Source organism: Cynocephalus volans, chromosome 1, assembly GCF_027409185.1.
Source record: "Cynocephalus volans isolate mCynVol1 chromosome 1, mCynVol1.pri, whole genome shotgun sequence".
Classification (NCBI taxonomy): Eukaryota; Metazoa; Chordata; class Mammalia; order Dermoptera; family Cynocephalidae; genus Cynocephalus; species Cynocephalus volans.
This window is the reverse complement of record NC_084460.1, coordinates 269,588,404-269,613,579: the sequence shown is the minus strand read 5'-3', so window position 1 is coordinate 269,613,579 and position 25,176 is coordinate 269,588,404.

The following is a 25,176-nucleotide window of genomic DNA, read 5'->3' as shown; positions in this document are numbered from 1 at the left end:
AGGGTGCAGGATTTTCAGGGAGATGAAGTGCAGGGGCTGTTAGGAGGGCCTGTCGAAGCTTGAGAAAAGGGCGCTGAGGTGAGGAGAGTAAAAGTTCTTCAGGAGGACCCTTACTCATATTATAGAGAGGTCGGGCTAGCAAAGAGAAATTGGGGATCCATGCTCGTTAACAAGGTGGAGATCTTGGACGAGACGAAAGGTGCCATTAGGTTTTTTTACACCAAGTATGGGAGTATTGAAAGGGGAGCAAGTGGGACGGAGATACTCCTTTTTTAATAGGTCCTGAATGATGGCGCTTAACCCAAGGAGGGCTGTTGTGGCTAATGGATACTGAGCCTGGCAAATATATTTGGAGGGGTCTTTTAGTTTTATGTGTACAGGGGAACACTGGGCCAGAGCGGGGCTGGCAGTGTCCCAAACTGTGGGGTTAACAGGGTGCTAGGAGGAAGGAAACGGGGGAAGAGAAAGAGGACAGGGGCAAAGTAATGGAGGCTTGAAGTCGAGATAGAATGTCCCGACCCAACAAGGGGACGGGGCATTGTGGCATGACTAGGAAGGAATGGGAGAAAACGGATTGAGTGCCTTGAAAGTAGCAGGTTAAAAAAGGGGTTTTTTGGGGAAAGATTTGTTTACCTCCTACCCCGACTATAGGAGAGCTGCTGGAGGTGGTGGGGCCTTTATATTCCCTTAAGACTGAAAAGGTGGCTCCAGTGTCCAGGAGGAAAGATATTGGGTGGCTGTCCACAGCCATGGATACCCTGGGCTCCTGCTTTGTTATAGAGATGGTCGGGAAGGGCCCAAGGCTCCGTCAGTCCTCCTCAGCGAGGCCCACCATAGGTGGAGTCCACGGTTCGGGGGACTGTGGGGCAGTTGGTCCCTCACCCCTTCGGGCGAGGGGGCAATCAGATCCCCAATGTCCCTTCTTTTTGCATTTTGGACAAGGAGTGGTGGGTGGCCTGGGGGTGGAGCAAGCCTTGGCCCAGTGTCCTTCTCTCCCACATTTAAAGCAGGCTCCAGGTGGAGGCTTAGAGGTGGAGGCTGTGGGAGGGCGCCCAGGGGGTTTGATAAGCCGGGCCAACATCTCAAAGTTGGCGTGGTCGGCCTTTTGTTTTCAACGTTCTTTTTCCTCCTCCCGATTATTAAAAACCTTGAAGGCCACTGATAGGATTTCGGTCTGAGGGGTTGCAGGACCCTGCTCTAATTTTTTAAGTTTAGTTTTAATGTCGAGGTAGGATTGGGCCAGGAAATAGGTCATAAGGACATGCTGGCCGTCTTCAGAGTTGGGATCTAAGTTAGTGTATTGTTGAAAGGCCTGAGTTAATCTATTGAGGAACTTGGAGGGAGTTTCTTCCTTTGTTTGGACAATTTCTTGAATTTTTTGGAAGTTGACGACCTTGCGAGCCGATTTCTTGAGCCCAATTATTAAGCAAGAGGCAAAACAGTCTCGAGCCTGGATTCCCTGGGCTGTGTTATAATCCCAATTAGGTTCCTGTTCTGGGACTGCTTGGGGGCCTGGCGGGTGATCTGGATTGGTACGATGAGTGTCAGTGGCATGGGTTTGGGCTGTATCCCAGACCCTGCGGCGTTCCTCAGGGAGGAGGGTATTGGCTAGGAGCATGAAGATGTCATGATGTGTGAGGCTGTAGGCCTGCAGGATCCATTGGAATTCTTTAATGTAGGTGGTAGGGTCAGTAGAGAAAGAGCCTAGTCTTTTTTCTAATTCTGTAAGGTCAGCTAGGGAAAAGGGAACATGGACCCTAACTAATCCTTCAGCCCCAGCTACCTCACGTAGTGGGGCGATTGTTAAAGGGGTGAGGGGTGGTCCTTGGGAACGGGTGAAAGGGGGGCTTAGTGGGTCAGGAGTAGGGGAGGGTAAAGATGGAGGAGTGGATGGCGCAGGAGGTGCAGAAGGTGACGCGGATGACGGGGGAGGAGGAGCAGGTGCTGGAGGCACTGGGGGAGGAGGAGGTCGGTAGGGTGGGGGTTCATCAGCAGGGTCGAAGGTGGAAGAATCGAGGCATGACTGTGAAGACGGTTTACAGGATAAAAGGACTTGAGAGGGAGCAGAGGAGGAGCAGAGGGTGGGTTCTGAGCCAAGATGCGAAAAGCCTCGATGTAGGGGATCTCCTTCCATTTTTCTAGGTGCTGGCAGTAGTTAACAAGGTCTCGTAGAATGTTAGGATCTAGTGTGCCCTCAGGGGGCCATGTGTTTTGATTATCTAAAGGATAATAAGGCCAATCTTGTGTACAGCTCAATATCCGGCCTGAGGGAAAGGTTGGTGAGGTTTTTCAGAAGGCATTGAAGTGGAGAGTCCCCTAGGGAGGAGGAGGAAGCGCCCATTCTGGTCTCTTAATGGGAATTTAGACAGAAATCGGACAGAGATTTAGTAGGACAGATCCTTCGGCTGGTTGGGAAAGGCGGGATCCTAGAGGGCGTCCCCAGTAGGTCATGTCAGTCCCGGCAGGTTCAGGTACGAACCAGGAGGAGAGAAGGGAGGTGTGGGTCGTCACTCAGACCTCCACTTCTCTAGGGCAAAAGCCTGGTGCCTGAAGGAACCTAGCGCCAGGATTTTCTGGTCGGGTCCTGGACCCGGGAAGTGGAGAGAAGAGAGTGGTGGACAGGAGGGTGACAGAGAGAACAGAATGGGGCTTTTAACCTCCAAAAATGAAAGTAAAAGTTTACCGGGGCTTTGGAACCTGTTATAGTTTGGGAATTTAGGGTGGTCGTGAAGACCGTGGTGGGGTAGGGTATGGGCGTTAGGGGCTACTGGACGATCTAGACTCCCTGTGGTAGCCTGAAAAAGGGCTGGTGCCCTTTAGGAAAGGGGGCTTACCTAATGATGAGCCGGTGGTGAGTGGAAGGAGCCAGCACCGAAAAGAATTGATGAGGGTGGACCGTCAATCGTGAGCGGTGGAAGGGAGGCCGGTCCTGGCGGGACAGAGTTCCCGAGAGGCGACTTGGAAAGTGCTGCCGCTGCGATTCAAAAAGTATTACAGCTCGAGGGAGCCCTGAGGGGTGACTTGGAAGGTGTTGCCGCTGCGATCCCAAAAGTGTCGCCGCTCGAGAGAAGCTCCGTCCCTGGTTTCGGCACCAAATGAAAGGACGAGTTGACACCAGTTGACGATCCACCAGAGAGAGCTCGTTTATTAGGCAGCACACACACACATATATATAGGGCTTTAAGGGAAGGCTGATTGGCTTAAAATACAATCCCTACTTAGCATACTGCATGGGGCTTGGGATGGGTGTGGCCGAGAAGGATCAAGGTGTGATCCCTTGGGGCATTTGGGTTCTTACATTCCTCGGTGTGATCCCTTGGGGCATTTGAGTTCTTACACTGGACATTTCCAGTGGCTAGAAATCCTGGCATCCCTTGATGACCCCGAAGGTGTTGAACAAAAATAGGGTTATTGCGGCCTTGTAAGGTACTCCTTAATTGTATCATAAGGGAGGAGATGGGATTACAATCTAAGCGAATGTGGGCTCCCGGAAGCCCAGGGAGAAGATTGGCCGCATATAAGCTGTCTGTAAAAAGGTTAATGGGGTCTGGCACCTTTTTCAGGTTAAGGAGTATAGTGAGCAGCTCTTTGTATTGTGCCGACCCATCACAGGGGTGAAAATGAGTAGCGGGGCCGCCTGTGATGTGGTGCATGGGGGTTTTTTGCCTTTAGCCTTGGGACATTGGCTTTTAAAATGACCTTGTCTTCTGCAACCAAAACATTGTCCCTTGAAGGGCGGGGAAGTATTGTTTCCTGAGGGGATCAGGGCGGTAAACACCTTGAAGGCTTCAGTTAAGTTTTGTGTCTGAGCCTGCAAGCCTGAGGATAAAGTCCTGGCCTCGGCAACAGCCTTTTTTAGTTCTTTTATAACGTTGACCGCATAGGCCTGAGGGGCCGCTTTCCCCCATGAGCTGCGGACGGCTGGGGGTTCCCAGCGAGCCATGACAGGAAAAACCTGCAGCTCTGCCGGGGGTGTTTTTAAAGGTGGGCTAGCCTCCTCCACTTCTTCAGGTGCCGCTTTTTCTCCTTCGGCTAAACTTTGGCGGGGTGAGTATGCCGGGAGAGGAGGGTACAGGGTAGGGGCATAGGTATCACTCAGTGGCTCAGGGAATTGCATTGGCAGCTTTGTTTCCTTTTTTCTCTCCTCATCAAACTGCGCCCAATCCCTTTCTGCCCTTCCTGATACTCAGGACGGAAGCAAAGCTTTAGGACAGAGATGGAGAACACTAAGGGGGGGTCTAGCCCGTGACTAATCTCGTTCTTTCTGGCGAGGGTCTGAACCCAGTCCCAAGTCTCATATGAGAACAAGTTGGACGAAGGTGCCCAAGGGGCCACCTTCACCACATGACGCCAGGCATTGGTGGCTGTGGAGTCAGATATTTCTAGGCCTCTGCTTTTTAAAATGTACTTTAGAGCCTTGCAGCCTATCTCATCACTCTTTCCACACACACACCTCCCATGTTGCCCTGAGGAAGGGACAAAGGGAGCAACAGGGCAGAGAAGTGCAGGGACTTCCCCCTGTTATGGTACTCACCCTGACACGCGGGCGGATTACTTCACGGTGACTACCACAGCTGCGGGGGCCACTCCGCTGGTTGATCACCCTTCATTGACCTTCTTTTAGGACTGAGCAGCCGGGGCCTCACTAGCTCGTCTTTCACCCAGGAGTTTTAAAAAATGCCTCACACGGGGCACCACTCTGTCGGGTCCGCCACCGGCCGACCCGAACAGCCTTAGCCTCGTTCCTTTCAGTGGGTGAGCAAATGGCCCAGATTCCTCTTTCCCTCCTGTCCCCTTTGGAAGGAGACGGGGGAAGAGAGCCGTGAAGAGAGGTGAGCACAGCCGCTGGCCCCAAAAACAGCCCAGTTAAAGGACACTCAGACGCGGCGGGGGTTCTGTCGAACAGTTCCATTTATTATCACACAAGCACTTGCTTTTAAAAGCAAATGGGGAAGGGAGGTTTTTTTACATAATCTTATCAGCTTAAAGGCCAAGGGCATGCATACTGTCTCAATGCCTAGCTATTGCAACTCGAGCGCAGAAGCGCGTATTTGGCCAATAAGGGCTAAGGCAAGGTTCCCGCAGACACCCCCACCCTACTTCCTCCTGGCGCCGTCTTAGGCTGCCACATTAATACGCCCTTGTGGGCCTGTAATGGCGCCGCTTGTAATGTCACTTAAGGTGGCATTAGTTTTTAAGGCCCAACACTTCAGACTCTAGGACTTTGACCACAGTGCTCCTGGTTTTCAAGACTTAAGCTTTATATTGTGAGTTATACGATCAGCTTCTCTGGTTCTTGGGCCTAACTGGATTATATCACCAGCTTTCCTGGTTCTCCAGTTTGTAGTCAGCAGATTGTGGGACTTCTCAGTGTTCACAATTGTATGAGCCAATTCCTGTAATAAATCTCTTCTTATGTATCTACATACATCCTATTGGTTCTGTTTCTCTGGAGAACCCTGACAAATACACCCTAGTTCTCCAATTATAGGCTTGCAGCCTGTCATTCCCTCAGCTTGAGGTGGCTCTGTTTTCTTAACCAGTCCTAGATGGGTCCAATACCAAAATGTCTCTGTGAAAGTCATTGCTGCAGGTATGCAACTCTAGGTTTAAGAGTGAAACATTCACTCTTTGCTTTTAAAAAAAAAATAAAGTTATTTTGGCTCTATTTCTCAACAACATTCCAAACTTGTTTACTAATTTCTAAAGGCAGATTATACACTGTCAAAATGAGAGTTTTGTATTTATTTATCCATTTCTGAAAAACCTCAAACATTTAATAACTATTTTTTAAAATTAGACTTTCTTGGTATTTTATGAGCTCTTCAACTAATCTGACAAACTGAAATTTACCACTATTGCCTTCCTAGTCTGTGTTATTATCCCAGTCTATTCCTCCCTTTATGATTTATTGAGGATGAATCTTCTGTTAATACATTAACAATTTGTTTTTCGTCTATTTTTCTGTAAATTATACTTCTGTGTACATATGCTAAAGCTATAATTTATGAATAAGAGTTAATGATATGGTCACTTAATGGGTTTTCTAATTGTGTGGGTAAACTTTTAGATTGGTTTTGTTTAACAGTGTGAATAAGGTATTTTTAAGAATGTTCTACCTTGTCCAAACTCCCTCATGGAAAATGTAGAAAGCTAGGATCTCAGAAGCTGGGCTTGGGTGGTGGTGGGAGCAGGAGTAGACAGTGGTAAAGGAAAGCTGATGGATGATTTCTAGGCAGACTTGGAAAGTGAGTCAGAAAACTGGGGCTTTAAGGATGGGTAGAAAGCAAGAGGACAATGGGTAATGTTTACTGAGCTCTTATGTCTCAGTCCTTGCTCTAAGTGCTCTATCCATATTATTATTTAATACTCAGTGGACAAGCCTAGAAATAGAACAAACCTATTGCTTATTAAAGCCCCATGTCAGTCATGGTCCCAGCAGGATACAGAAAGCATCTGTGGATATGATCTTGAAGACAATTTAGTGAAGAGACTGTTCACAGGTGTGTGGGCAGAGTTAAGGGAACCAGTAGGGATGGTGAGATATCAGGGCCTAGCAAAAGGGTGGGCTGCCTTACAATTGAAGGGGTAAGGGGAGGAATGGTGCTGCTGGAGCCGTGGAAGAAGAGCCAGAGATGATCGTGGAAGGCTGTGGTCACTGGCAGATCTACAGCGTTGGGAGGCAAGGAGAGCATTAAGAAATGCTCCAACCTCTCTCTCTCTTCTGCAACAAGACTTCTCATTGTCTGAACCCTAGCAAATCTCACTGATGCTATCTTTAGGGACTGAACTCCCAGGACAGAGAAGGAAGGAATACAGGCTTTGTTTGGGGGTGGAGACCAAATAGAAAATAACCAATACTACCCTCCATTTTACAGATGAGGACATTGAGGCTCAAAGAGGTTAAGTACCTTCTCAAGGTCACACAGCTGGAAAAGGGTGGCACCGAGATTCATACCTTCACACCTAGTTAGTCTTAAAAAGAAACAATTCTGCTATCACTCTTTGCCAGGAATTAAAATGAGAATGAAATAGCTGTATTTGCTTTTAACCTGATGTTTCTATATTTCCCATCATTCAACATTAAGCAAGATAGGACAAGGGAAAACTGGAAACCCAGAAGGGGTCACAGCAGAGCCCAAAAGTATAAGGTGGAGCCAGGCCCATTAGCATCCTTGCAGATCTCATGCTGAACCCCAAGTTTGGGCAATAGTTCTGGATCGGGCTGTAACTAGGCCAGGTCTCTTTCTCACTAGGGAAGTGGCCTAAAATTCAAAGCTATGTATAGGGTATAGGCTTCAAGAAGAAACAGACCCTTTCTCTCACTCACAGCTAGCACATAGTAGGCTTTCAATATTTATTACTAAAATTAGTGACTAAGACATTCTAGGGTTGCTGGTTAACTCATTTGGTTAGAACGGGATGTTATAACACCAAGGTCCATGGTTTGGATTCCCATACCAGCCAGCTGCCAAACAAACAAAAACATTCCAACTACGTGTGAACCACTAGACCACAAATTAAGCCAAGACTTGGTCATTCACAAAGCAATCTAAGCCCTTCATAGTTTCTCCATTTATTCCAGGGGCCAATGGGATATATGTGTGGGAGCACTTTGAAAGTGTATGGTGTTCCGTGGAAATAAGGCGGTTATCACTACTACTTCTGCAGCCAGCACTACTACTATCATTATGTTTATCTTCCTCATCCTCGTTATTTTCATGTCCTCAGTGTCACTGCACAAACCTGCACATTCAAGTCAATCAGATAAACACTAAGTTGTTTTATTACATATTTGCCCCTCCTGAGCTATCCTCCATGCCTCTATGCTCTGTGGACTGCGTCAACTTCTTTGCCCTCTGGCTTCCTGTTGGGTTTGGCTGATGGGAGGCCCTGCAGTAAGTTGGAGGGTGGGAGAAGAGAGAGAGGTCAGGCTATTTATGTCCTCAGTTACTTCTCAGCTTCTTTCTTTTGGATCACTCTAGTTTGGCTTTGTCCCTATAACAAAGACTACAGCTCTTATCAAGTGGCACTCTCCTGTAGCTGTAGGTTATTCCCAACTTGAATAACTGCTCCTTCCTCTTGCCTCTTTAGGCCTAGGTGGCAATGGATTCCCACTTTTTGCTATTTCCTGTATATTTCACTATTCCTTGGTGGGTTCCCTGAGCCACACCTATACCTTTGAAGACAGTCCTTTTGCTAAACCCAATTTCCCCTATTCGGTTTGCCATCTGTTTCCTGCCAGAAGCATGACTGACACAGACAGCTGAACATTTTAGTGCAGGATGAGAACAGTGGAACAAACCCAGGAGGTGCTTCTCCTCCCCATGCATCAGCCCTGCCCTTTTCTCTGGAGCCATTCTGACCGCTTTTACCCTTCTTGTACGGTGCAACTTCTACTCGCCGCCTCCTGTCATCTGCACAGCAGCGGAGGAATCAGATGGCAAGGCACACTTCAAGCTTGCCCTGAAGTTGGAAAACAGTGCAAGAGAGAATATCACTTACTGTGTGTCACCACCAGGGAAATGGACAAAGAGAGGAGAGGATGAGAGCAAAGAGACAGGACCGTGAGAAGGACAGAGCCAGGAGGTGAAAGGAGGATGGAAAAAGTCAAAGAAGTAAAAAAAAAGTGGAGAAAGTGGCAAGGCCATCAATTGACATTAAAAAAGAAGCTATTAAAAACCAAAGGAAATCTAGAATTAAAAAATCTATCCTTACAAAGAGCACCTCAGCTGCGTACGGCACAGGTTCAGATTATGTCCATCTGACAAGTCAGGAAAGGGAAGGTTTGGTTGAATTCGGCTGTCATAGTAGCGTGAGGTCAAGCAATAAGATGCACTCTGTTGACTCAAGGCAGAAACCCAATATTTGATACCTAATAGGTGATTAGACTCACTATTCAACAAATTTATATGAATTTTCCACTTTCTGCACAGATATGAACATCAGTAAACATAAGTGGTGGCTGGATATTTTTGCAAAATGAGCTTAAAAGTATTGAAATAGAGAGAAACAACTGAGGTCATTGCTTCCCAAATGCTACATCCTATTTTAGTTCCTCTGATGGAAGGCAAGAAAGAAAAGTTAGATTTGCATAGGAGACCCCTAGGTGATCTATATTTAAAAGCTCTTTCATGTGGAGCTGCACGGTCGGGAGTACACTTCAGAGCCTGATGGCATTATTTAATTATGCTGATGTTTCCCTGTGTTCCTCGTGTTCTCCGAATGGTATGTTAATACCCTGCCAGGTGCATGTGCAGGAGCAGTGGCTTCCTGCGAACATTCTTACTGTATTTAGCTAGATCATGCAGAAGAGAAGATTGATGAGAGATGATTAAACACAAAAAAACTATATCACAATGATTGAAGATTAGGAAATTTAAAAGGTAAAAAAAGTTTAGGGATCCGTTATATCTCTGGAGACTTTTTGCTATCAGAGTTTGAATCTTGTGTCTAGGTTTTCACATACATGTTAGCAAATGAAAAGTTTAAAATAACACCAAACATAGCTTGAGAGAAGGGAATCTGAATATATGCATTCCATATTTTGCCATCTTTTAAAAATTTATCTTTAGAGAGATGTATTTTATTGTTTATTTCTCAGTTTTCTAGTCTCTAGTTTATTATTGTGCATATATTTTGTTGGGCTGTATGGTGCCAATTAAAGAATTCATACTGCAAGATGAATTCCCACTTTTTAATATAGCTGTTCTTGTACCACATACTCTTCTTGATGTTTTTCATCTCTTCAGAGCCAAAATAGAGTGTAAACATTTTAAGAGCATTTAATTCCAGCACATATATATTCTTCATTTGAAATTGGAATTGATTTCCATTTTGTGCTGTTAAAATAAATGTACTATTCCCAGACATTTAAGGGCCTTATGGTTGCTTCATTTCTCTTCTGTATCATCTTTAGTTCATCAGCCAAACCAGAGCTTATCAATCATTTCATAATCCCTTTTTTTCATTGTTATGAATATGAAATAAGATGCCAGAGTGACACATTTCTCTATCCTTCAACTCCCCAGTGTCTGGGTAAAAGTAAAACCCCAATGAAAATCAGTTTTAACAATACTACAACAATAATAATATAAATAGAAGTGAACACTTATTGAAGGTTGTGACAGAGACTACTAATTGTCCCCGATATCAGTTCTTCTTTTCTATCCATTGTAAATAATTCCCTGGTTTTCACTTGGTGGCCGCTCAAAATAAAGACAACATTTCCAGTGTCCATCTTGGGCCATGGTGCCTGGGTTTTGCCCAGTGGTCTAGTATCTCCTTGGTCCTCCCAGGACCTGTTGTCCTGTGGCTGGATCCCCTATTCTCTGACTTCTATTTGGGCATCTGTGACTATTGTCCAGCCCAGTGCTGGACCTCACTGTTCTCTCCTCTCCTTAGTGGCTCCCAGCCTGCTACAAGTGCCCTACTGTCCTGCTCCTGACCAGATGGGATGAGGGCTCAAGGGAAGGATATAGACAGAACCAACAGCACCAGCTTTGAAAGTGTTACTGTGCTTATGTAATTTCATTTAATGGCTCCTAGCATTTTAATGAGATAATGATAGGGTGATCATGTAATTTATTACCTAAATTCTGACCCTTTTGAGAGAATAGAAAACTGGGATGTGATGACAAGACCATTTGTGACGACAATGATGATACACCCTTCTCAGTGCTATATACGCGTTAGCCCATTTGATCTTCACAACAATCCCATGAAGAAGGTACTTCTATTACTCCTAGTTGGCAGGCAAGGAAATTTAGGCATCCAAAGACCCTTGCCTATGATCACCCAGCTAGCTATAGGGAGAGCCAGTGTTTGAGCTCAGGCAGCCTGACCAGGTCCTTGCTCTTGGCCACACTGTGCATTGCTCTATCTATCTGGAGCTCTCAGTAATCCTACAGCAGATCAATCCCTTGGAAAGAGATTCTACTTTTTACATTTTTACTATTCTACATCAAAATTTTTAAAGCCTACATAAAAGTAAATATATATATATAATGAACACCTGAATACCCTTACCTAGAGTCACCAGTTGTTGAAATTTTGCCAAATTTTCTTTCTGTGTGTGTGTATGAATTTTAAAAAACATTTTAATGCAAATTGCAGACATCATTCCACTTTACCTGTAAATACTTCAGCATATATTTCTTAAGAACATGGATCTTTCTGTAAATAGCCACAATATCATTATCATACCCAAGAAATGTAATATTGATACGTTACCTGATACGCAGACACTATTCAAATTTCCTCAGCCATCCAATAACCTATTTTCTTTTAAAGTCTAAACATTTTATTTATTTATTTTTGTGACAGTTTTTTTATTGAAACATAATTGATTATATATAACTGTGGGGTATAGTTTTGAATATCAGTACATGTGTGCAATATGTAGTGATCAAATCAGGATAATTAATGTATTCGTATTTACAAAACATAATTTCTGTGACCCTTAACTAATTTCTGGATAACTCCCTCCCCCTTTTGCACCTCTAATAACCACAGTTGTTCTCTTTTTTTTGAAAGTTCAATGTATTATGGTGATTCTTTCTTTCTTTCTTTCTCCTTTTCTTTTTTTTTTCTTTCTTTTTCTTCTCCCACTTATGAGTAAGGACATGCAGTATTTCTCTTTCTGTGCCTGGCTTGTTTTACTTAACATAATTTTCTCTAAGTTCATGCACATTGCTGTGAATGGTATAATTTCATTCGTTTTATGGAAGATTAGTATTCTATTGAGTATACCACATTTTCCTTATCCAGTCATCTGTCGATGGACATTTAGGTTGATTCCAATTATTGGCTACTGTAAATAGAGCTGCAATAAACATGGGAGTGCAGGTATCATTTTGACACAATGATTTCCATTCCTTTGAGTATATGCCCAGCAGTGGGATTGCTGGATTGTCATTTGTAGTCTCCTTTATAGATTTTATTTTTGTTCTAATGAGCAGATAAAAGGAGGGTGCTTAGAGGTGTGACAGACACTGTTAATGCCCTGCCTCATATCCATGTGGCTCATCTGCAGCTTCCATGGACATTTTCTGTATGAAGACAGCTTCTTGCCTCATGTGCCCACAGTCTCCCAACCTTTTTGGCAGGGGGCACTCTCCAGAGCCATGAAGCTTGCTCAGACTTCGAGCAGGGCAGGTGGAAAGAACTGGAGATTTCAAAGCCCCCAGGAACAACTCCCAGTCAGTGAAATCTACAAGTAGGTGCATGAATGCCTAACTTTCTCTTTTGTTGGTGGAACACCCTGAGGCCTGTTCTTCACACTGTCACACTAGGAGTGGAATCCAAGTTCTCCCAGCAGAAACTTGCCCATTAGAACACTTTCCGGAGTTTTCCTCTTTCTGGGCCCCTCTCTTCCCACTCACTCATTTGTGCTTCTTGTGATTACATCCCAAATACACTACCTGTATCTGTTTTGTGGGGAACTCAGATTAAGTTGTCCATCATCAGGCCCTTAACTGATGGCAAGCCAGGATTTAAGGATTTGGACCCAGGCAGCCTGGCTGTAGAACTGATACTCTTAACCCTTAAACCAAACATCATTTTACACACAAATTTCCCTAGAGGGTTAAGTCACTTACCTAAGGTCTCAAGTTAGGAATTAGGGCTGAGATGGAAATGCAAATTCATATTTGACTCATTCCAAAATTCTCAACAATAACATCATATAAGCCCAATGGATCCTCAAAATGTAAAGCACAAATGTAAAGATAACAAAGACTAGATTACTTCCCCTTTGAATTATGATTTTTTCTGTTTTTCTTCACTAGCCATTGAATTATAATTTAGTAAAGATTTTCCTTATTAAAATCTGTAAACCAACAAGTATTCATCAAACCAGACTGAGTCCTAAGGGCTGTTCTGGGTAGGAGTTAGTCTTTAATCCCTACCCTCAAGGAGATTACAGTATGGTAATTGTAATTTATTATTGTCGTAACTCAATAGCAACAACACTAGTAATAATAAAACACATACACACACACACACAGTGGCACACAGTCCCTAGGACTCTCAATAGAGATAACTAATTTGTCATTCTCTCTTTTCTCCCTAAAACATTTTCTTGTACATGTCCTTGTTATGACACTTCTCACATTTTATTGTAGTTGTCTATTTATGTATCTGTGTCTCTCACTAGACTTTGAGGTCCTCAGAGGCAGAGATCCTGTTTTATTCTCAGGACCCAGCTCTGGTCTTAGCAAATAGCTTAAAATTTATCTCTTTCTTTCATGTGGCCAGGGACTGTGCTAAGCATAATAAGTACATTGCCTCCTTTAATCTGCAAAACAATCCTATGATGTAGCACCTATTATTTTGTTCATATCCTTTAATAGAGGCTAAGGGAACACAACTAGTAAGTGGCAGAGCTGGGATTCAATCCTAAAATTTGATGTGACTCCTTGCTCCTTTCTATATTTTGTGGACATGTAGCTGAGCTCTTCTGAAACTAGAGATCACTGAAAATGGTTCTGATCACTTTAAAATTGTGCAAAATCTTGCTGCTGCCAAGCCTTTCAATATGGGCTGCACCCCCCAGCAGATGAGACAGCTGCCTTGTCTCAATTAACCTTTACTGAGATCGAGTTGGGTTGACATTAGCTCCCTAAGCACCTCTTCAATCACTCATTCATTCATTCATGCATTCATGGGTTTTCATTTCAAATCGCTCCTTTGTGAAACAAGTTGGGAAATTCTCATTTTCACACATCACCTATTTTGATGGATTCTGCTCAGTTATTTTCTATTTTCATGATTCACCAGCAGCCATTTATACATTTTTCCAACCATCATCTCCTTTGCAGCAGTGGGCCTTCGGCTTGTGATTGCTTTTAAAGAGGTATATTACCAGTTTTGTTTTTTTTTTTTTTTCTGACTGCAGTTCCCTGGTAGCTTTAGTTTTCAAATGAAATTGAAATAAAATTGGACAGGATGAATCTTTGTCGCTTTGAAATCTACAAAATCTCAGTATTCTTACATATATACACACACACAGTATTTATATATACTTAGTGTATGTGTGTATGTATATATATACATGAATATATATGCACCAAACTTTCAGCTAGTACTAATGGGGAAGTTGCTACAGTGGCAGAGTTGAGTTATCGCAGCAATAGACAATATGGCCTGCAAAGCCTAAAATATTTAATATCTGCTTCATTACAAAAAAGTTTGGAAGAGAGAAAAGGGCATAGTTCTACGATCTCTGTTTGAACCCTGACTCTGCCACTTAACAACTGGGAAAGCTAGAGCAAATCATAATCTTCCCAAACTCCAGTTTTCTGATCTACAAATTTATGTTAATAATGAGTGAGGAAATAAAAATATTTTATCCAAATCTTAACTGTAACTTATGTGAGAAGAGCAACACTGGCAACTATATCAGTTAGCTATTGCTGTGTAACAAACTACCCCCAAATTCAGTGGCTAACCAAACCAATAACTTGGTATTTTTCACAAGTCTTTGGGTCAGCTGTATGTTAGCTGATCTTGACTGGGAACAATTGAGTGGATTTTCTGGCTGGCCTCTGCTTAACTTAGTCACATATTTTGTGGCTTCCTGGAGTGTGGTTTTTCTGTGCTTTACTTTCATCCTCTTCCTGGGACCAGTGGGCTATCCTAGGCAATAGCAGAGGTGCAAGAGAACACAGTAAGCCTTTTGAGAACTCTCCATGAATCATGACTGCTAATATCCCATTGGCCAAAGAAAGTTCACATGGTCAAGGTCAGAAGCAGCTACAGCAGGTCACTATAAGGTCATCAGGCAAAGGGTATGAATACAGGAAGTTGTGAAGATTTGAGGTTATTAATGAAATGTACTAAAGCTATTGTTTGAGGAAATGAGATTTCTCAGACTGTGGCAGTGAGAGTAAAAACTGGTACAACTTCTTTGGAAAAACATAAGAAAAACATTGTACATATGTGTACTCAGCTATCACATTTCTAAAAATTTATGCTAGATGGATCATTTATCATATCCATGAATAAATGTAAGGATTTGTCAATAAGAATGTTTACTACAACATTGCCAATAACGTTAAAAAACTGGAAACGAATGTTCAAAAATGGAGTTACGATGAACAAATATGGCCCATCTACATGATGAAATAATATAAAACTATTAAAAATGAAGATAAAGATGAATAATGCTGTGGAAGAATATGCATGATATATTTCTTAGTGAAAAAGGTCATAAAATAGTTTTTGTAATATATTCATGTTTTGTTAAAAATGAATATATATGCAAAGATAAAAGAATGCAAATATACTAAAATATTAACAGTGGTCATATGTGAAAAATAAGATTAGTATTGAAGTTTTATTTTCTTTGTAATTTTTTTCTGATTGTTCAAATTTTCCAAAATAATTATGTATTACTTTTCTAATAAAAAATTGTTTGACACAAAATAAAATAAAGTAAACCTTCTTTTAAAAAAAAAGTGTGGAAAGTAGTACAGCAGTAGCAATCAGCACATAAATGCCATGGGTTTCTGATTCTTGCTTTCAAATTTTTTCTTCATTCTCCTGGAGGCATTGTAAGAAAATGTGCACTTCATCTATTGATTGAAAATCCCTTTTATTTCAAATGAGTTACTTGTTGGACAGAAATCACTTATGGCTATGTAGCTGTGCATCAATTGTATGTATCAGTCTTGTTAAAGTTACGTATTGTGAACTAGAATTAAGATTATTCTGTTTCTGCCTAAGCATTTTTTTATGTATAGCTATACCCTTGCCACTTGCAAAAACCTACATCTTAACTTTGAAACACCTAAGAGAAGGCAGATTACAATAGTATGGTCAGTTTTTGTACTAAAGTATTGAAAAATAATATTATTGCCAATTTTTGACATGTTACAATAAAACTAGACTCTGACTACACATGTGACTCCCCTACGTTCTTTCCCCCTCAGTCTTTGGTCTGCTCCTCTCATATATTTCATGTCATTGTACCTGTAAAGTTTTATATTATGGAGAGGAAGCTTCACCCTCCATAACTATCTTTGGTCAACAGTAATGTGTCCGACAAAGTATTAATTCTATTATCAAATGAAAACCACTCGTGAATATTTATATGCAATGATCAGTAAGTCTGATAATTGCACATGCTTAAAATTGATAATTCCGTATATTTAGTAAGATAAATAGTATAGCCACAAGCATTCAAAAGCAGGCAGTATATATGTTTCAGAGTCTGCTGCTAGCAAACACGTCTCACAGATATTCACGTGCTCTCTTTTTCTGATAACTTTAATGCATACTGAAAATTGCAAAACATTTGCTTGTAGTTTATACGATTATCAAAGCTGTTTTATTGATAACATCTTTAGGGGAATGGATAAATAAATTGCGGTATCACCATAGAAAGGAATGCTATACAGTGATGAAAATGAATGAACTAGAGCCACAGGTATCAACACAGATGAGTTTTACAAAAACAATGTTGAAAAAAGGAGCAAGTTGCAAAAGTATACTTACAGTTCACTTAAATTATTCCATTCATATAAAGTTTAAAAACATGCAAAATAAGAGTAAATGTTGCTTAGAGATACGCAGATAGTATATAGATATAGTATGTCTATGCACTAGCTGTTCACTATATATATATATATTAGCTGAGCATTAGAAATGATAAACCCCAAACTCAGCAGAGAGATTATTGCTGCAGGCAAAGGGTGGAGTACATCTGGGAAAGAGTTTATAGAGGACTTCAAAGGTACTGGCAATATTTTAATTCTTTAGTTGATGGGGAGTGAGATGGAATTTATTATGTTATTTGTATACCTTCCTGTAAGTTTCAAATATGTTGTAGTAAAATTAAAAAATAAATGTTCTGGAAGGCACAGGTAGATACCCCTAGACATAAGAAAGAAAATATTTTCATCAATAATAGATAAAAGGTGACAAATGGATTTGAAAGGATTTACAGCAGTGCATTAAGGTAAAATGCATTAAGGTAAAAAGTTGAACATAGTTTCTAAGAATATGAACTCAGTGTCACTATGTAGACCAAAGGTTTGTCCATTCAGGAACCTATTCATGCTGACACAAATGTTCATTCTGAAGGCCCAGAATTTTAAGAAACTGCTTACTGAATGTTGGGGAAAGTTTCCACGCCTGAGAATTTAGTGCTGTTAATCTTCTGCCACGTTTGTGCTAGGTCCATTAGACCATTTCGAGTCTTGTCTGTTTTTATTACTTGTTATATTTCTAGTAAAGTTAAAGCTTTTAACACTGCTTGGGTGCCTATGAAGTTGATGAATTCCTCCGCCACTGATGGTGTCTCATGCTGATCCTCTAATGGGTACATTGAAATATAATCTGCTGGGTTATTTTCTTTCCCTGGCCCATGCACAATTTTATAATCATAACCATGTAGATATTGTAAACCCCATCACTCAGAGCACATTGCTGCCTTGAACTGTGAACTGCCAAATATTTTCGTGAGTACCTGATGATCTGTTACCACAGTAAATGCCGAACCATAAATGATTAAAAGACAGTGTATAAAACTGGGAAGACTGGCAAGCCTCTGTCAAACCCATAAGGATAGCTGGGACACTCTTAAAATCAGTCTTGCATAGAAGAAAGTAAGTGCACTTTCACCTAGGTTGAAATCTATCCCAAGACAGATTTTCATAGATTTAAGAAAGCCTTCATAAATCTGGTAATGGAGTCTTTTTTTTTTAACTGTTAGGTAATGGCCTATAAGTTTGGATGTTGCAAAGCATGCAAGAGTTATTACCTTCATTTTCATTTGTCAAGTGACTAGGAATACACAAAATTATTTTACAGTGCTTGACATTATAATAGCTTCCCAGTCAACATGGCAGTAGAAAAGCCATATTTCTGACTGGTCTCAAATTCTAATTTCGTGAGAAACTGAAATGTGCTTGGTCTTGATGTCTTAGCTTCTCCATCTGTAAAATGGAGATAATAATAGTTTTCTGTGTCCTGACGTGTTGAAAGGATTAGTTCATATTTAAACGTTTTTTTTTTTTGAAAATACAAAGGACTGTATGGCATTCAGAAAAACAAGATATAGAATATCCACATTTTGATTTTTCTTTTTGGCACTATAAAGCTCAATTACAAGTTTATTTTATTCAATGCTGTTATTTACAAATTCATATCTAAAAACAAAAACCTAAACTTACTCTACCAAATGTATCTTCATGAGCAAATGTATCTTCACGAATGCTAAAGATAATAAAACACTTGCCATTTCTAAAAAATTTGCTTTATGTTACTCTTTGATGTGTTTGAAAAACATAGATGACTTTTCAATAGTCTCCTCTTTCAAAGATAATTTTTTCTCAGTAAAAAATTAGAGGACACTTAAGATTTAAACATCAATTACTTGGTGCACACAAAATTTACTCAATATGTAAATTCAGTGTGTGTCTTTTTCGCTGGCTCTGATCTGTTTTATCTCATGTCCCAGTCTTGGAAACCAAGTTTCTGTTTTGTTTCTTTATGCTTGGCAGTCCAGCCATAGAGAGACAGGGTCCCACATATGCTCATGAAAGGTCTTCTGTGGTACATGGCAAGGTGGTCAAATCACAGTGTTCTGTCCTTACAGCATCTCTATCAATGGCTTGAATGAAGACATAGCAGTTTAGTGAACACCTACTATATTCCAGACACTGTGCTGGGTATTTCACATACTCCATCCAGTGTAACTGCCACTACAGCCCAATGAGGTATGCACTGTATTTATCTTCATTTCATGGTTGAGGATAGATGCCCAGAAAGGGCAATAATTTTTCCAAGGTTACAGAGCTAGTAAGTAGCAGAGGCAGGATTCAAACCCAAGCCTGTTTAGTGATCTTTTGACTCCTCTCCTCCTTTTTTCAGGCATCAGATAAATGAACTATTGTGGCTTTAAAATATATCCACAGTTCCTTGATGACTGTTCCTTCAAACAGCAGAGCTAACTTCCTCCATCGAGTTGGCAGAAGTGACTGTGGCTTCTAAGACACATCAAAGGCATTGCAGCTTCCTCTTTGCTCTTCTCTTGGTTTGTCACACTGGGAATGCTAGCCACCCTGTGCGAGGACTCAGCCTCGCGGAGAGGGCCACAAAGCCTGACAACTCCTGGCAACAACCAACACCAACTTATCTGTCACATGAATGAGCCACTTTGGAAGCAAATCTTCCAGCCCAGTGAGGTCTTCAGATATCTAAAGCCTTGGCTGACATCTTGACCTAGCCTCATGAAATATCCTGAGCCAGAATCACCCAGCTAGGCTGATCTCAAATTTAAGACCCACAGAAACTGAGATATAAATGTTACCCATTGTTTTAAGCTGCTAAGATTTGGAGATGATTATTTATGCAGCAATATACCAGCTAATAGAACAGAATTGATATGTAAGTGATCAGAGCAGTTTGAAATCATAGGCCAAAATCAATAAGAAAAAGTTTAAATGTTACTATTCAAGATACTTAAAATCAATTGCCCATATTCAGTTCCTAATATGCGAGCAGTTAATATTAAAATAACTGGAATCAGCAGAGGTTTCGGTATTGGGCCACAATATTCAACCACATTGTATATTGACAAAATAAAATTAAATTAAAAATAAATAAATAAATAAAAAATAACTGGAATTGATCACAACTTCAAATTGAGCTAACAATGTGATTCTTTAAAAAAAAAAAAAAGAATCAATGTTTGTGTAGTCCTGGGCCACATTCAGAGAAACAGTCACTCTTTCCCCAATGTTTTCTGAATAGGTCAGACCACAGCTGGAAACCCGGTTCTGTTTTGGGGACCCCATTTTCAGAAGCACATTGACAGCCAGACCTGTTCTGGAGGAGGTGCCCAGGATCATGTGTGGCTGGAAACCATGCCCAGGGGAGCATCTTTTAAGAATCTGGAGTGTGTAGGTTGTAGGAAAGGAAGGCCAACACATATAGTTTTGCTGTATTCAACTCTTCATTTGAAGAGTTATAGCACAGAAGTGGGAGAGGACTTGTTCTGTTTTGCTTCATGCGGCAGAACTAGAATCATCAGAAGGCAGTTCTAGGAGGCCCCTGCTGCTGCCAGCACTGGAATACTTGAGAGATGGTGCTAACACTCAGCAAGCTCTAGAAGAGATAATTACCCTTGCATGGGCGGTTAGACTGCAAAACCCAAGCTCACTTTACCACTGTAATTCAGAGGTGTTGGAACTCAATTTGAGTGCTGATGTTGGGTGTTAGGAGTTATCCTGGTGGCTGGACTATTCATATACTTTTTCATTCATATCCCCAGTTTGGACCTGGAAAGACTTAGTGCTTTTTATACAGTGTATATGGAATACAGGTGCGGGTTGATCCTACTACCCCTGCATGGGGGAAGATGCTCCCTTTTCTGGGAGATGTCTGCTGCTTGGGGTTAACTGACAAAGAAATAAGCTACCCTGCTCCTGAATACCACTTTTCCAGGAATTCCCAGAGCAAATATACACTGAGCTTGTGGAAAGTTTTAACAAGTTTTATTTTCCACTTTATTTTTTTTTTAATTAATTAATTTATTTTTTTTAAATTTTATTTTGTCGATATACATTGTAGCTGATTAATGCTCCCCATCACCAAAACCTCCCTCCCTTCTCCCTCCCCCCTCCCCCCCAACAATGTCCTTTCTGTTTGTTTGTTGTATCAACTTCAAATAATTGTGGTTGTTATATCTTCTTCCCCCCCCCCCGGTTTGTGTGTGTGTGTGTGTATGTGTGTGTGTGAATTTATATATTAATTTTTAGCTCCCTCCAATAAGTGAGAACATGTGGTATTTCTCTTTCTGTGCCTGACTTGTTTCACTTAATATAATTCTCTCAAGGTCCATCCATGTTGTTGCAAATGGCAGTATTTCATTCGTTTTTATAGCTGAGTAGTATTCCATTGTGTAGATGTACCACATTTTCCGTATCCACTCATCTGATGATGGGCATTTGGGCTGGTTCCAACTCTTGGCTATTGTAAAGAGTGCTGCGATGAACATTGGGGAACAGGTATACCTTCGACTTGATGATTTCCATTCCTCTGGGTATATTCCCAACAGTGGGATGGCTGGGTCGTATGGTAGATCTATTTGCAATTGTTTAAGGAAACTCCATACCATTTTCCATAGAGGCTGCACCATTTTGCAGTCCCACCAACAATGTATGAGAGTTCCTTTTTCTCCGCAGCCTCGCCAGCATTTATCGTTCATAGTCTTTTGGATTTTAGCCATCCTAACTGGGGTTAGATGGTATCTCAATGTGGTTTTGATTTGCATTTCCCGGATGCTGAGTGATGTTGAGCATTTTTTCATATGTCTGTTGGCCATTTGGATATCTTCCTTAGAGAAATGCCTACTTAGCTCTTTTGCCCATTTTTTAATTGGGTTGCTTGTTTTCTTCTTGTAAAGTTGTTTGAGTTCCTTATATATTCTGGATATTAATCCTTTGTCAGATGTATATTTTGCAAATATTTTCTCCCACTCTGTTGGTTGTCTTTTAACTCTTTTAATTGTTTCTTTTGCTGTGCAGAAGCTTTTTAGTTTGATATAATCCCATTTGTTTATTTTTCCTTTGGTTGCCCGTGCTTTTGGGGTCGTATTCATGAAGTCTGTGCCCAGTCCTATTTCCTGAAGTGTTTCCCCTATGTTTTCTTTAAGAAGTTTTATTGTCTCAGGGTGTATATTTAAATCCTTAATCCATTTTGAGTTGATTTTAGTATACGGTGAGAGGTATGGATCTAGTTTCATTCTCCTGCATATCGATATCCAGTTATCCCAGCACCACTTGCTGAAGAGGCAATCCCTTCCCCAGTGAATAGGCTTGGTGCCTTTGTCAAAGATCAGCTGGCAGTAAGTGTGTGGGTTGATTTCTGGATTCTCTATTCTATTCCATTGGTCAGTGTGTCTGTTTTTATGCCAGTACCATACTGTTTTGGTTATTATAGCTTTGTAGTATAGCTTAAAGTCAGGTAGTGTTATGCCTCCAGCTTTATTTTTTTTGCTGAGCATTGCTTTGGCTATTCGTGGTCTTTTATTGTTCCATATAAATGTCTGGATAGTTTTTTCCATTTCTGAGAAAAATGTCTTTGGAATTTTGATGGGGATTGCATTGAATTTGTATATCACTTTGGGTAGTATGGACATTTTCACTATGTTGATTCTTCCAATCCAAGAGCATGGAATATCTTTCCATCTTCTTGTATCCTCTCTAATTTCTCTCAGCAGTGGTTTGTAGTTCTCATTATAGAGATTTTTCACCTCCTTGGTTAACTCAATTCCTAAGTATTTTATCTTTTTGGTGGCTATTGTAAATGGGCAGGCTTTCTTGATTTCTCCTTCTGCATGTTCACTATTGGAGAAAAGAAATGCTACTGATTTTTGTGTGTTGATTTTGTATCCTGCTACTGTGCTGAAATCATTTATCAATTCCAAGAGTTTTTTTGTAGAGGTTTTAGGCTGTTCGATATATAGGATCATGTCATCTGCAAACAGGGACAGTTTGACTTCATCTTTTCCAATCTGGATGCCCTTTATTTCCTTCTCTTCTCTGATTGCTCTGGCTAGAACTTCCAACACTATGTTGAATAGGAGTGGTGAGAGTGGGCATCCTTGTCTAGTGCCTGTTCTTAAAGGAAAAGCTTTCAGCTTTTCCCCATTCAGGATGATATTGGCAGTGGGTTTGTCATATATGGCTTTAATTATGTTGAGATACTTTCCCTCTATACCTAACTTATAGAGGGTCTTTGTCATGAATGAGTGCTGAACTTTATCAAATGCTTTTTCAGCATCTATAGAGATGATCATATGGTCCTTGTGTTTGAGTTTATTAGTATGGTGTATCACATTTATTGATTTGCGTATGTTGAACCAACCTTGCATCCCTGGGATGAATCCCACTTGATCGTGATGAATAATTTTTCGTATGTGTTGCTGTATTCTGTTTGCTAGTATTTTAGTGAGGATTTTTGCATCTATATTCATCAAGGATATCGGCCTGTAGTTTTCTTTTTTGGTTATATCTTTACCTGGTTTTGGTATCAGGATGATGTTTGCTTCATAGAATGAGTTTGGGAGATTTGCGTCCGTTTCAATCTTTTGGAATAGTTTGTAAAGAATCGGTGTCAATTCCTGTTTGAATGTTTGGTAAAATTCTGCTGTGAATCCATCTGGTCCTGGGCTTTTCTTTGTTGGGAGCCTTCTGATAACAGCTTCAATCTCCTTTATTGTTATTGGTCTGTTCAAATTTTCTACGTCTTCACAGTTCAGTTTTGGGAGCTTGTGTGTGTACAGAAATTTATCCATTTCCTCCAGATTTTCAAATTTGTTGGCGTATAGTTGTTTATAGTAGTCTCGAATGATTCCTTGTATTTCAGATGAATCAGTTGTAATATCGCCTTTTTCATTTCTAATTTTTGTTATTTGAGTCTTCTCTCTTCTTTTTTTTGTTAGCCATGCTAATGGTTTGTTGATTTTATTTATCTTTTCAAAAAACCAACTTTTTGATTCGTTGATCTTTTGAATTGTTTTTTGGTTTTCAATTTCATTCAGTTCTGCTCTGATCTTAATGATTTCTTTCCGTCTGCTAACTTTAGGTTTGGACTGTTCTTGTTCTTCTAGTTCTTTAAGGTGAAGTGTTAGGTTGTTCACTTGCCATCTTTCCATTCTTCTGAAGTGAGCATTTAATGCAATAAATTTTCCCCTCAATACTGCTTTTGCAGTATCCCACAGGTTTTGGTATGATGTATCATTGTTTTCATTAGTTTCAATAAACTTTTTGATTTCCTGCTTGATTTCTTCTTGGACCCATATGTCATTAAGTAGAATGCTGTTTAATTTCCATGTGTTTGTATAGTTTCCAGAGTTTTGTTTGTTATTAATTTCTAGTTTTAATCCATTGTGGTCTGAGAAGATACATGGGATAATTCCAATTTTTTTGAATTTATTGAGACTTGATTTGTGACCTAATATGTGATCTATCCTGGAGAATGATCCATGTGCTGATGAGAAGAATGAATATTCTGAGGTTGTTGGGTGGAATGTTCTGTAGATATCTGCCAATTCCAATTGGTCTAGAGTCTTGTTTAGATCTTGTGTTTCTCTACTGATTCTTTGCCTAGATGATCTGTCTAATATTGACAGTGGAGTGTTCAGGTCCCCTGCTATTATGGTATTAGTGTCTATTTCCTTCTTTAGGTCTAATAGAGTTTGTTTTATAAATCTGGCTGCTCCAACATTGGGTGCGTACATATTTATGATTGTTATGTCTTCTTGATGGATCAGTCCTTTTATCATTAAGTAGTGTCCCTCATTGTCTCTTTTTATGGTTTTTAGTTTAAAGTCTATTTTGTCAGATATAAGAATAGCCACTCCAGCTCGTTTTTCTTTTCTGTTTGCATGGTAAATCTTTTTCCATCCTTTCACTCTTAGTCTGTGTGAATCTTTATGGGTGAGGTGGGTCTCTTGTAGGCAGCATATAGTTGGGTCCTGCTTTTTGATCCAGTCAGCCAGTCTGTGTCTTTTAATTGGGGAATTTAAGCCTTTTACATTAAGAGTTGTTATTGAAAGGTGTTGATTTATTCCTAGCATTTTATTGGTTGTTTGGTTGTCTTAGGTGTCTTTTGTTCCTTGCTTTCTGATTTACTGTTTGGTTTCTTTGTTTGTTGGTTCCTTAGGTTGTAGATAGTGTTTTTGTTAGCTTGTTTTCTCTTCATGAATGCCATTTTTATTGTACTAGCGGGTTTAGATTTTTCTTAGGTTTTTATGGCAGTGGTAGTTATTTTTCAGGAACCAAACCCAGTACTCCCTTGAGGATTTCTTGTAAGGGTGGTCTTGTGGTAGTGAACTCCCGCATTTTTTGTTTGTCTGAGAAATATACTATTTGCCCCTCATTTCGGAAGGATAGCCTTGCAGGGTAGAGTATTCTTGGCTGGCAATCTTTGTCTTTTAGTATTTTGAAAATATCATCCCATTCCTTTCTAGCTTTTAGGGTTTGTGATGAAAAGTCTGATGTTAACCTGATTGGGGCTCCCTTATAGGTGATTTGACGCTTCTCTCTTGCAGCTTTTAAGATTCTCTCTTTGTCTCTGAGTTTTGCCAATTTGACTATGACATGTCTTGGAGAAGGCCTTTTTGGGTTGAATACGTTTGGAGATCGTTGAGCTTCCTGGATCTGA